Source organism: Miscanthus floridulus, chromosome 8 (assembly GCF_019320115.1).
Source record: "Miscanthus floridulus cultivar M001 chromosome 8, ASM1932011v1, whole genome shotgun sequence".
NCBI lineage: Eukaryota > Viridiplantae > Streptophyta > Magnoliopsida > Poales > Poaceae > Miscanthus > Miscanthus floridulus.
Genome location: NC_089587.1, coordinates 4,546,368 through 4,556,503, shown reverse-complemented (window position 1 = coordinate 4,556,503; position 10,136 = coordinate 4,546,368). Strand labels below are relative to the sequence as shown.

The following is a 10,136-nucleotide window of genomic DNA, read 5'->3' as shown; positions in this document are numbered from 1 at the left end:
CACGCCTCCTATCCCGCTGACAGCCCAGGGCCACTCGTCAAACGCGTCTCCATCCTCTGCTCGTGTCCGAGCCGGACACTAAGAGCTCGTGTCCGCGCCGGACACTAAGAGCTCGTGTCCGCGCCGTCTACGCCGCTTGGCGTGCTGTCCACGCACGCCCCACCCACCCTTAAATAGTCCCCCCGAGCCACACCGTCTCCACCTAATCCTAGAGCAAGCTGCTGCCCCTCGCTTAAGCTCGTAGCACCACGGAACCCTAGCAGCTCGCGCCACCGCCAACATTGTCAGCCATCCCACGCTGCGTGTCATCGTCGGACCGCTCCTCGCCAACGAAAACCCCCTAAGTGAGTTCGTCGTCTTCCCCGCCACCTCCCAGTGCCTTTGGTTTGTTTTCCGGTGCTCCGAAGGCCCTAAACCGCGAACGCCGGTGAGCTTCTCGCCGCCATTCGTGGAGCCACCGTGTCTGCTTCTTCTCGAGCGACAGCACTCTCTCTCCCCCTCCCGATTCAATCCGTGCCGTCTAATCCCGATCCGACGGCCCAGATTCAAAGATACCCCTTTGCCTGTCGTTTTGCAAAAAGGCCCTTATAATTATTTGGATCTCAACCTGCCGTCCCTGCAATTTTGTTAAAGAGCCCCTGTGTTTCTTTGTTTTCATGCCCGCAGTCCCTGTTTCGGTTTAAAACCCGATTTTATTAATTTAAATTCTAAAATAAAGTTTCATCTATTTACAGTTTTGCCACTAATCTTGTTTTAGCCATAAAATCTTTGTTTTAACTCTGATTTGACCCATTCAAGTTGCGTTAGGTTCGTAATTGCGTAATCTACATGTTCATACTACTATTAAGTATGTTTTCAACTTTTAAAATTCGAGGTTAGATTTAATCTATTATTTTGTTAAAGAAAATATTATTTAATTCATAACTTCTTCGTTTTAGCTCCGATTTTTGTGATCTTCGCGTCTGTGTGTTCATAGCGAGACGTAGATTCGTTTTATAAACTTTTCATCTTGATTTTATGCTATTGGTGTACTGTTCTAATCTATAGTCTTTGTTTGTTATGCATGATTGCTTTTGGATGCTTGTATGTTGCTGTGATTATCGAGTATAGACAGTGAGCAATTCATGGGTGATCAAGAGTACTACTTTGATGAGCAGGATTAGCAGGAGCACTTTGTTCAAGGCAAGTATAGCATGGGATTATCCTTATTTCCTATCAACTTTAATACATTTAATTCATGTTGCATGTGTCACCTTGATAGGGATTCCCTAGAAATTGAACTTATACCTTGTCTCCTATGGGATATGCATTGGGTAGCTTTGCTAGTGCTTAACTAAACCATGATCTTGTAACTTGACTAATGGAATATGCAATAAACATTAAAACATGACTTTTTATCAACTTAGAAACAGGAGGATGGAGTGTTTAGCTACTTTCTAAATGCTCTAGATTCCTCTCCCTAAGGACTTATCTATAAGTGATCTTCCAGGACTTATAGTACAGCTGTGAGGGCTATATGGCTCTGGCTTTAGCTCAGGACAAGGACCTTTTCTAGCTTGTTAGAGGTTACCTTTATGGCACAAGAGGGGTGTGTTTTGGGTTGGATATAGTGCGGTCTCTATCCGTTAGTGTATAGGCTGCGTGTTATTGTGCCTGCCGGAAGGGGAGCCCTACATTCGTAGGGCACAGAAACCTAGCTTTCCTAACTTGTTAGACAAACCTTTGAAAGGCTTTATAGTGAACTATGCCTGCTCACTTTGGAAGTGTTTTGGGAGTTATAAACCCGGGCATATGGGTATCACGACTCACAGTGAAAGTGTACAACCTCTGCAGAGTGTAAAACTGGTATATCAGCCATGCTCACGATCACGAGCGGCCTTGGAACCCTTATGAAATAGTTGATCACTAAGAATTATCCGTTTATGCTATTCGTTATTCATGTTTACATTGATCATGTGTTTCCTATAGGATTAAAACAACTTGTTGCTACTCTTATGCTAAAATTGTGACAACTAAAAGCTGAATACTGTTAAAACTGTGTCAAGCCTCTTGAGCCTCATGAACCCCATATTACACTTGTTGAGTACGACACGTACTTACGCTTGTTTATTTTTATTATTTGGATAAAAATACCGGATGGGTAACAGATGGCTATGGTAATAACGACTTTCCTGAGGATTACTAGACTTGTGGTCAACCAGTTGACATCCCTATGATATGGAGCTTTAGCGAGAGATTTTCTTTATATTTCCGCTCAATTTATGTGAATACTTTGTCTTATTATTCGTGATGTAATAAACACTTGTGATGATACTATTTATAATTTATCGGCTTATATGTGTGACTGATCTCTGGGCGCATTTAAGATTATGCATCTCATTTTATCCTTAAAATCGGGTGTGACAATGAGGGTCACGTACTTTGATGGGACTTTATGTTTGTCCAAAGACCATCACATAATATTTCTTGGTGCCTTGTCATAAGCCTTCTCCAAATCAATGAAAAGCAAGTGGAGGTCCTTCCTCTGCTCTCTAAACCGCTCCATAACCTGTCTTATTAATAAGATTGCTTCTGTGGTTGACCTTCCAATCATGAAACCAAATTGGTTTGTTGATATCTGTGTCGTTCCTCGTAGGCGTTGCTCGATGACTCTCTCCCATAACTTCATAGTGTGGCTCATCAACTTAATTCCCTGATAATTAGTATAACTTTGGATATCTCCCTTGTTCTTGTAGATTGGTACCAATATACTTCTTCTCCACTCATCATGCATCTTGTTCGATCGAAAGATATTGTTGACCATCTTGGTTAGCCATACTATAGCTATATCCCCGAGACATCTCCACACCTTAATTGGGATACCATCAGGGCCCATCGCTTTGCCCCCTTTCATCCTTTTTAAGGCTTCTCTGACCTCCGATTCTTGAATCCTCCGCACAAAGCGCCTGTTAGTGTCATCAAACGAGTCGTCCAGCTGAACGGTGGTGTTCTCGTTCTCACCATTGAACAATTTATCAAAATACTCTTGCCATCTGTCTGATTTTATCCTCCTTCACCAAGAGCTGCTCCCTCTCATCCTTTATGCACTTGACTTGGTTGAAGTCCCTTGTCTTCCTATCGCGAGCCCTAGCCATCCTATAAATGTCCTTCTCTCCTTCCTTCGAACTCAAACGTCGGTAAAGGTCCTCATAGGCCCGCCTCTTAGCCTTACTCACCGCTCGTTTTGCAGTCTTCTTTGCCACCTATTACTTCTCTATGTTGTTTGCACACCTGTCATGATACAAGCGTTTATAACACTCCTTCTTTTCCTCAATAACATTTTACTCATCTTTATTCCACCACCAAGTGTCTTTCGAGTCGCATCCGCTCCCTTTGGTCACTCCAAGCATCTCTGAAGCAACCTTCCGAACGCACGTTGTCATCTTCTCCCACATGATGTTTGCATCGTCTTCATCATTCTAAGGGCCCTCTTCAATGACATTTTCCTTAAAGACCTTTGATGCCTCCCTTCTAATTTTCACCACTTTGTTCTAGCAACCCTAGCTTGTTTGTTCCCATGAGCTTGCACCAGAAAACGAAAGTCAGCCACCACCGGCTTGTGTTGAGCGACCCCATATTCTTCAGGTATCATCTTACAGTCCATACATGTTCGTTTATCCCTCCTTCTTGTAAAGATAAAATCGATTTGACTAGAGTATTGGTCGCTACTAAAGGTCACTAAATGGGACGTTTCCAAAAAATGTTCATTTCTTTGGGAATGAAAATTAGAAGAGAGCCGGGCATAGACATAAATCGACAGAACTGAGCAATATTGCTCAACAATCGACGCTACTAGCAGCTTAGATGCTTGAGGATTCGTCGTGTATGATTGTTACGAAAGAAGATATTCAGATTTGTCAGCGTTGTCACCTGCTTCAACAATTAGTAGTACGTGATAATTACACAGTTTGAACCAGAAGCCGTATATATGGCCAAAATAGTATACGTTCGTTAATATGCTAATGATGCATTTCCCCTCATACTATAGACAGAAGAGAATTATATTGACTGTATTACGCCATAAAAGGTGCCCAGCAAAACATCAGACTGGACAAAGAAGTCCAGCATGATCCATTACATTAGTTCAGCTTGTCAAGTGTGCTTGGTCTTGTATGGGTACCAGTTCCCGGAGCAATCATCAACCGAAGCCGCAGTTGTAGCACCGGCATCAGCTGTCCCTGCCAACTCAAAATGCAACAATTTTGGAAGAACGACTACGAAATCGGTTGCATGAATCATGAATGCAAGGTTATCTTCTTACCGTCAGTGATCTAGGCCACGCCGCAGATGGAGGTGGTGAAGCATATCTCGGAGCAGCCGGCAGCAGCAAGGAACGTGGCGTTGCACCCTGTCGGAGATGACGGCGGTACAGGTCTCCACGCACTTGAGGTTGTGTTTAGTTCCCAAATTTTAGGAATCTAGCTACTGTAGCACTTTTGTTTTTATTTGGTAATTATTGTTTAATTATGGACTAATTAGGCTTAAAACGTTCGTCTCGTGATTTCCAACTAAACTGTGCATTTAGTTTTTTTTTTGTCGTCTACATTTAATGCTCCATGCACGTATCGTAAGATTCGATGTGATGGCTACTGTAGCACTTTTTAGGAAACTTTTTGGGAACTGAATAAGCACTCACTGTGCAGAACCACACAGGATGGGCGTGGGCGCGTGGCCCTCCCTGCATCTATGGTACTCCCTCCATCCCAAATTGTAAGTCATTCTAAGAATCTTGCAGAGTCAAAGCTTCTCAAGTTTGACCAAAATTATAAAAAAAATTACAAAGATTTATGACATCAAATAGGTATACTATAAAAATATAATTAACAAAGAATCTATTGGTACTTAGTTGATATCATAAATGTTATTATCTTATTATATAAACTTGGTCAAACTTGAGATGCTTTGACTCTCCAAGATTCTTAGAATGACTTACAATTTGGGATGGAAGGAGTAATAGTCTCCGAAGCACCCACAGAAACAGAACCCTGCGAACCCAGCCACCTGCAGAGCATGATGAGCATGTAGTACAGAGTAGCAGCTGCAGCTCTCTTCCCTTCCATCCTTCAAGGTTTTTAATTTCAGTATTGCAAAAATTTCGGCCGCCATCGAAATTACCGAATTTTATAAAATTCGGCCAAAATTTCGTCGAATTTTTTTTAGAGACTAACACATGAAGTATGTTTTTTTCTAAAAAATTTAGATCTAAACAAATATTAGTATGATTTATGACTACACATCTATTGAATAGAAAAATATGTAATATAAACAATAGAAAATATGAGTCTATAGCACATGTATTAGTGTATTACAAAATTTTGGATTTTCTTTCGGCCACCACCGAAATTACCGAATTTCACGAAATTCGGCCGAAATTTCGCCAAAATTTTGAACCCTGCATCCTTCTCATCATCCCTCTCCCTGCAGTAGCTAGAGTAGAGCCAGTCAGCCAGAGAAAGTTCAAAAGGACCATTCGTTTTCATGCTTTTGCAACAGCATGAAAGTGTTGCAGAGATGAGTGCAGATGAAAACAAATGCAGGGGGAGTTGAAGCAGTGCGATGCTTACCAGTTACCAGAGTGTTTCTTCAGCAGACTTGAGAGGGTTCTGTCTACTGCTCACTTCATGTGATGGCATCATGTCATCCATTTATTTTTTAGATAAAGGAATTTTTATTCCGGCCTCTGCAAGAGTTTTGCACTCAACCATTCATTATTACAACATTTCAGCCACTGGCTGATGTAGAAAAGCTCACAAAAAACATCAAAAGTATGGGAGACTGTATAAATAAATTAAGCTCTAATCCTATTAGAAAGCAACCATCCATTCTTGGCAAAAATTTCCATTGCTACAATCTCCATTACTCAGCATGCCTTTTTCAAATTTGGTTGGTCGGCCTCCTTTTGAAGTGTGGACCCAGAACCGCGTCCGGTAAGTCGCCCTGAAAATAACCTGTAAATAGGAGTAAAATACTTTATTGTCAAATATTACATCATTTTTGGTCAACCATATAGACCAAAATATTGCGCTTGCTCCTACTCGAATCTGAGGTCGCAACTTTGAGTCTACATGTTGTAACCATGTTTGGAAAAAACTAGTCATATCTCTTGGTGGTTGTAAACCCCTATGTGAGCAATCCTCCAAATAAAGCGTGCTACATGGCACTCAAAAAATAAATGTTGGATGGTTTCTTTGTTGTTACAAAAACAACACTTTTCATCACCCTTCCAATTTCATTTTAAAAGATTGTCTTTCGTTAAAATCACCCCTTTTATTAAGAACCAAACAAAATTTTTGACTTTTAGGGGTACCTTGAGCTTCCAAAGGGCTTTAATATGCTGGAGCCAAGGCTTGGAGTCTCGCTGGTGTACATTCTTGCAGAAGCTTACGAGAGATTGTTATTTGCTATGTTAGACGAAATGTGTTAGAATAAACCACGTCATGTCCGTGCATGGGTTGAGTCGTCGATGGCGCGCGTGTTCGAGCTCGCATGGAGTCCATTGACCGGGTCGAGTTCGTCGTGTGCACGACGTGTTATGCGTAGAGTCCAGGCAAGTGCGCGTGTTCCACCTGGTCTCCTGCATGTGTGCACGCGTTCTATTTTTAGTCATTTGTTAGCTGAGTACTCAAGGTGGTGTCCAAGTCTTTAGAAGCTAGCGTTGAAGGCATGCAGTGGAGGAGCGAGCGCCGGCAGGAGAGGTCTGAGCGGTTTCATGCGGATCGTGCCCGTCCGTCGTGCACGCGAGTTCGTGGCTCTTTCATGAGCTAAGGCCGTGGGCTATATTAAAGCCAATGTAATGTGTCAGCTCAACTTGTTCCGAGTTGTGTTTTGATTAATAATAGAAGCCAAGATACAGGCGTTTGGCGCCACGGTGTTCGTCACCGGCATATCTATCTTGCCTACTATTCATCTTCCAGCTCCGTCCGGCATATCTATCTTGCCTACTATTCATCTTCCAGCTCCGTCCGACGTGAGCTAGAGTGACTCGGTTCCAACAATTGGTACCCTGTTCACTTTGCCAGACGAAAAATGTCTCGTTTCTGTTTCACAAATAGACATGGAGGAGTACCGCACAAGTATCACTGCCAGGTTCAGGCTAATTTCAGCTTGCATGCGGAGCAAAATAAACATTTGTAGTTGTTGGCAGCATGCATCTCACTGTGTCCAGCCAACATCCAAATGTCATATCAGAAGGATTCCAAGTGCCAATCCAGGAAAAGCTAGGCGACAGCAATGGGTCGACACATTATTAGAAGCATGCATTTTGATTGGAAACGCACAGAAGGACATTGCTTGGTTAAGTGTCTGAACCTACTAAAATGTTGCCTGGGTAAGAGCAAGACAGCTGTTGGTTGCAACACTCTGATCTGAGTCATTTCAGATGTCCAGCTGTGGAGTTAGTCTGAAAGAGAAGAATACTTATTAGGATTAAACCTCTGTATGTGTATGGTTTCTGAACTAGTGTTATATGTTCGCTGCGGCACTGCCTCACAATTGCAGGATACAAACACATACAGAGTTTTAATCCTTAAGTGTCCTAAGAGTACCTTTTGGATCATAATTTATTACACGAGAAGAACCTAAACGGATAGCCTCTCAACAGCGGTTGCTGTACTTCCTTCAAGTTTGGGCAGTTTTGAATGTCCACTTTTGGTATGTGTGCAATCGCTTCTTGTCCACCAATTGATACAACGTCTTCACAGTGCTTAATAGTTAATTTCTGGAGTGATTTGAGATTACTGCTCCACAAGTCACGTGGAATGTACTCTATGTGTTTGCATACTGTCATCACCAGTGATTTGAGGGATGTGAGGTTCTCCAGACACCTCACAGAAAAATAACCACGATCCCATAAGTGGAGGCTTTGGAGGGATGATGGTAACACTATTCCATTTTCCCATTTGAGACGTGGACAAAGCATAATGGGCAAGCTCTTCAGAATAGGCCAACCCCCATTAAGTGTCTCTAGCTCTCTGCATTCTCCAATGGTTAGTTCAGTGAGCAGTGGGAGCTTTTCTCTATTGAATGTTAGAGATGCCAGATGGTAGTTTGATAAATTAATGGTGGTCAGGGAACGGCAATCAATATCATTTCCAAGATTCCCAGGATCTTCCAAAGAAAGCTTCTCTAGGGACGGAGCCAATAGACATTGTGAGTTGATGTTTGGACAATTGCTCACCTTCAGTTCTTCAAGGGAAGGCAAACCCCCAAACCTTTCTACTGGTATAGATTCCAAGCTTGTGCACTCTTTAATCATCATTATCTTGATGGCAGGCATATAAGCTGGCTGTAGAAACTGTTCAAGGCTTGATAACTTCGGGCAGCCTATAACCATTATCTCTGTTAATGATGAGAAAATGGTAGGGTCATAAGAACCATGACACCAGCTTGGAAGGTATTCACCTGGATAACAATTGAGGCGCCCATATTTGATATTGGTGGGAGGGTGTAATGCTTCAAACACTTCTATCTCATCGTTGTGGACTGGCATTAAGGCAAATAAATGTACAAACAAATGAGTATATATTCAGAAGTATAGTATTCTTGTATATATATTCAGAAGTATACTATGCTCGGACCAATTAAGCTGGCATTAAGGCAAATAAATGTGGACTTGCCTGCGCCAGGTCAGCCAATTAGACCAACAATGTATCTGTGGAGAGCAGTAGAATCAACTGGTTTAGCAGAATATTACCTTACGACTTTTGTAACCCAAAAATGATCTAGAATGAGAAGGATTCATTCTATGCTTTGAATAGCAATTAAGTACAAGAATTATTTTAATAATATTTCTTTAAACAGATCTATTTTCTGAAGACAGGTCATTGAAAGATCTTACAGAAAAAGGCTATTTTATTCAGATCGATTCATATTGCAAGCAGCAAGCACGACTAATCTTACAAAATCACAATTACACATAGGGTGTGCAGCAAATTACAGAAGCATATACCGACAGTACATATTTCCCATAAAAAATGAATTTTCAGTACCAATATAAAAACCAAAAATAAAAGGGGATGGATTAATGACCTCTTCTGGTTCAAGGGATCTTGCTGCGACAGCAGGTGTTTTTGTTCATCTCCGTCTGGAAGTGGATCTTCTCCTCCTCCTCTTGTGCCAACGCAGATCTCCATCTCTGGTGGACTCTGGGTTGATGCATATTCTAATCGACAGAGATGGGACGTTGGGGGAGCAGCAGCGAGCCGACTGACGAACCCATGGCACACGGTGGTGGCTGCACCCGGCTAGGGGCGGCGGCCACTCCCATGGCCAGCAACGGCGTGGTGCCTTGGAGCGATGGTGGTGTTCTGGACGGGAACTCGACGCGGCCCTGATCGGATCGATGGCGGAGACGGCTGGGGCTGCAAGCCCGCGCGCAAGGCCGGCGGCAGCGACCGAGGACCCAGGGTCAGGCCCCCAAGCGCGGAGGCGACGGCACCATCCAAATCAGGGCCGGCGGCATCACGCCTGAGAAACGCCGTACGGTTGAGGCCATGGCACCGCAGATGGGCGCCTTCAGGAACCGCCGTGGTGGGGGCGTGAAAGTGGCGGCGCACTAGTAGATTAGTAAATATACGTGTAGGGCTACAGACACTACCGGAAACCAGATATTTGTCGAGTATAAAAAATATTCATTGAAACAAGCTCTTTGTTGAGTGCTGTAAAAAACACACTCGATAAAATAATGGCACTCGGCAAATAAACTCTTTGTCGAGTGCTGAAAAAAAACACTCGACAAAATAAGAAAAAACACTCAGCAAACTGGAGACACTCGGCAAAAAACCGCCATGTGGACATCCGTTAATTAATGTGCCGACCGTTAGGAGTTTGCCAAGTGTCCGTTGGTGGCACTCGACAAAAAAAATAAGTTTGCCAAGTGTTTTTTTCAGCACTCGACAAAGGAATAAATTTGTCGAGTGTTTTTTTGCACTCGACAAATAAATAAGTTTTTTCTCTTCTGACCTTGAAACTTTTTCTACTGTCCACATACAACATGTGGTACTCCATGTTAAGATTTGGTATATTTCTGGATCTGTTTGCTATATTTAATTAATTTATTGTATTTCATGAAATTTTTTGGTATAAGTCAAATTTGAACT

The 10,136-nt window shown here is 42.6% G+C and overlaps 1 long non-coding RNA gene across 1 annotated transcript; it reads right to left on the bottom strand.

The window, feature by feature from the left end:
- Positions 1-6,850: 6,850 nt before the first annotated feature.
- LOC136470937 (uncharacterized) lies at positions 6,851-9,569 on the bottom strand. Its single transcript, XR_010761882.1, has 3 exons — positions 9,067-9,569; positions 8,440-8,520; positions 6,851-8,361 (listed from the first exon to the last, which is right to left on the bottom strand). It is a non-coding gene; the product is annotated as an uncharacterized lncRNA (long non-coding RNA).
- Between the last annotated feature and the right edge of the window lie 567 nt (positions 9,570-10,136).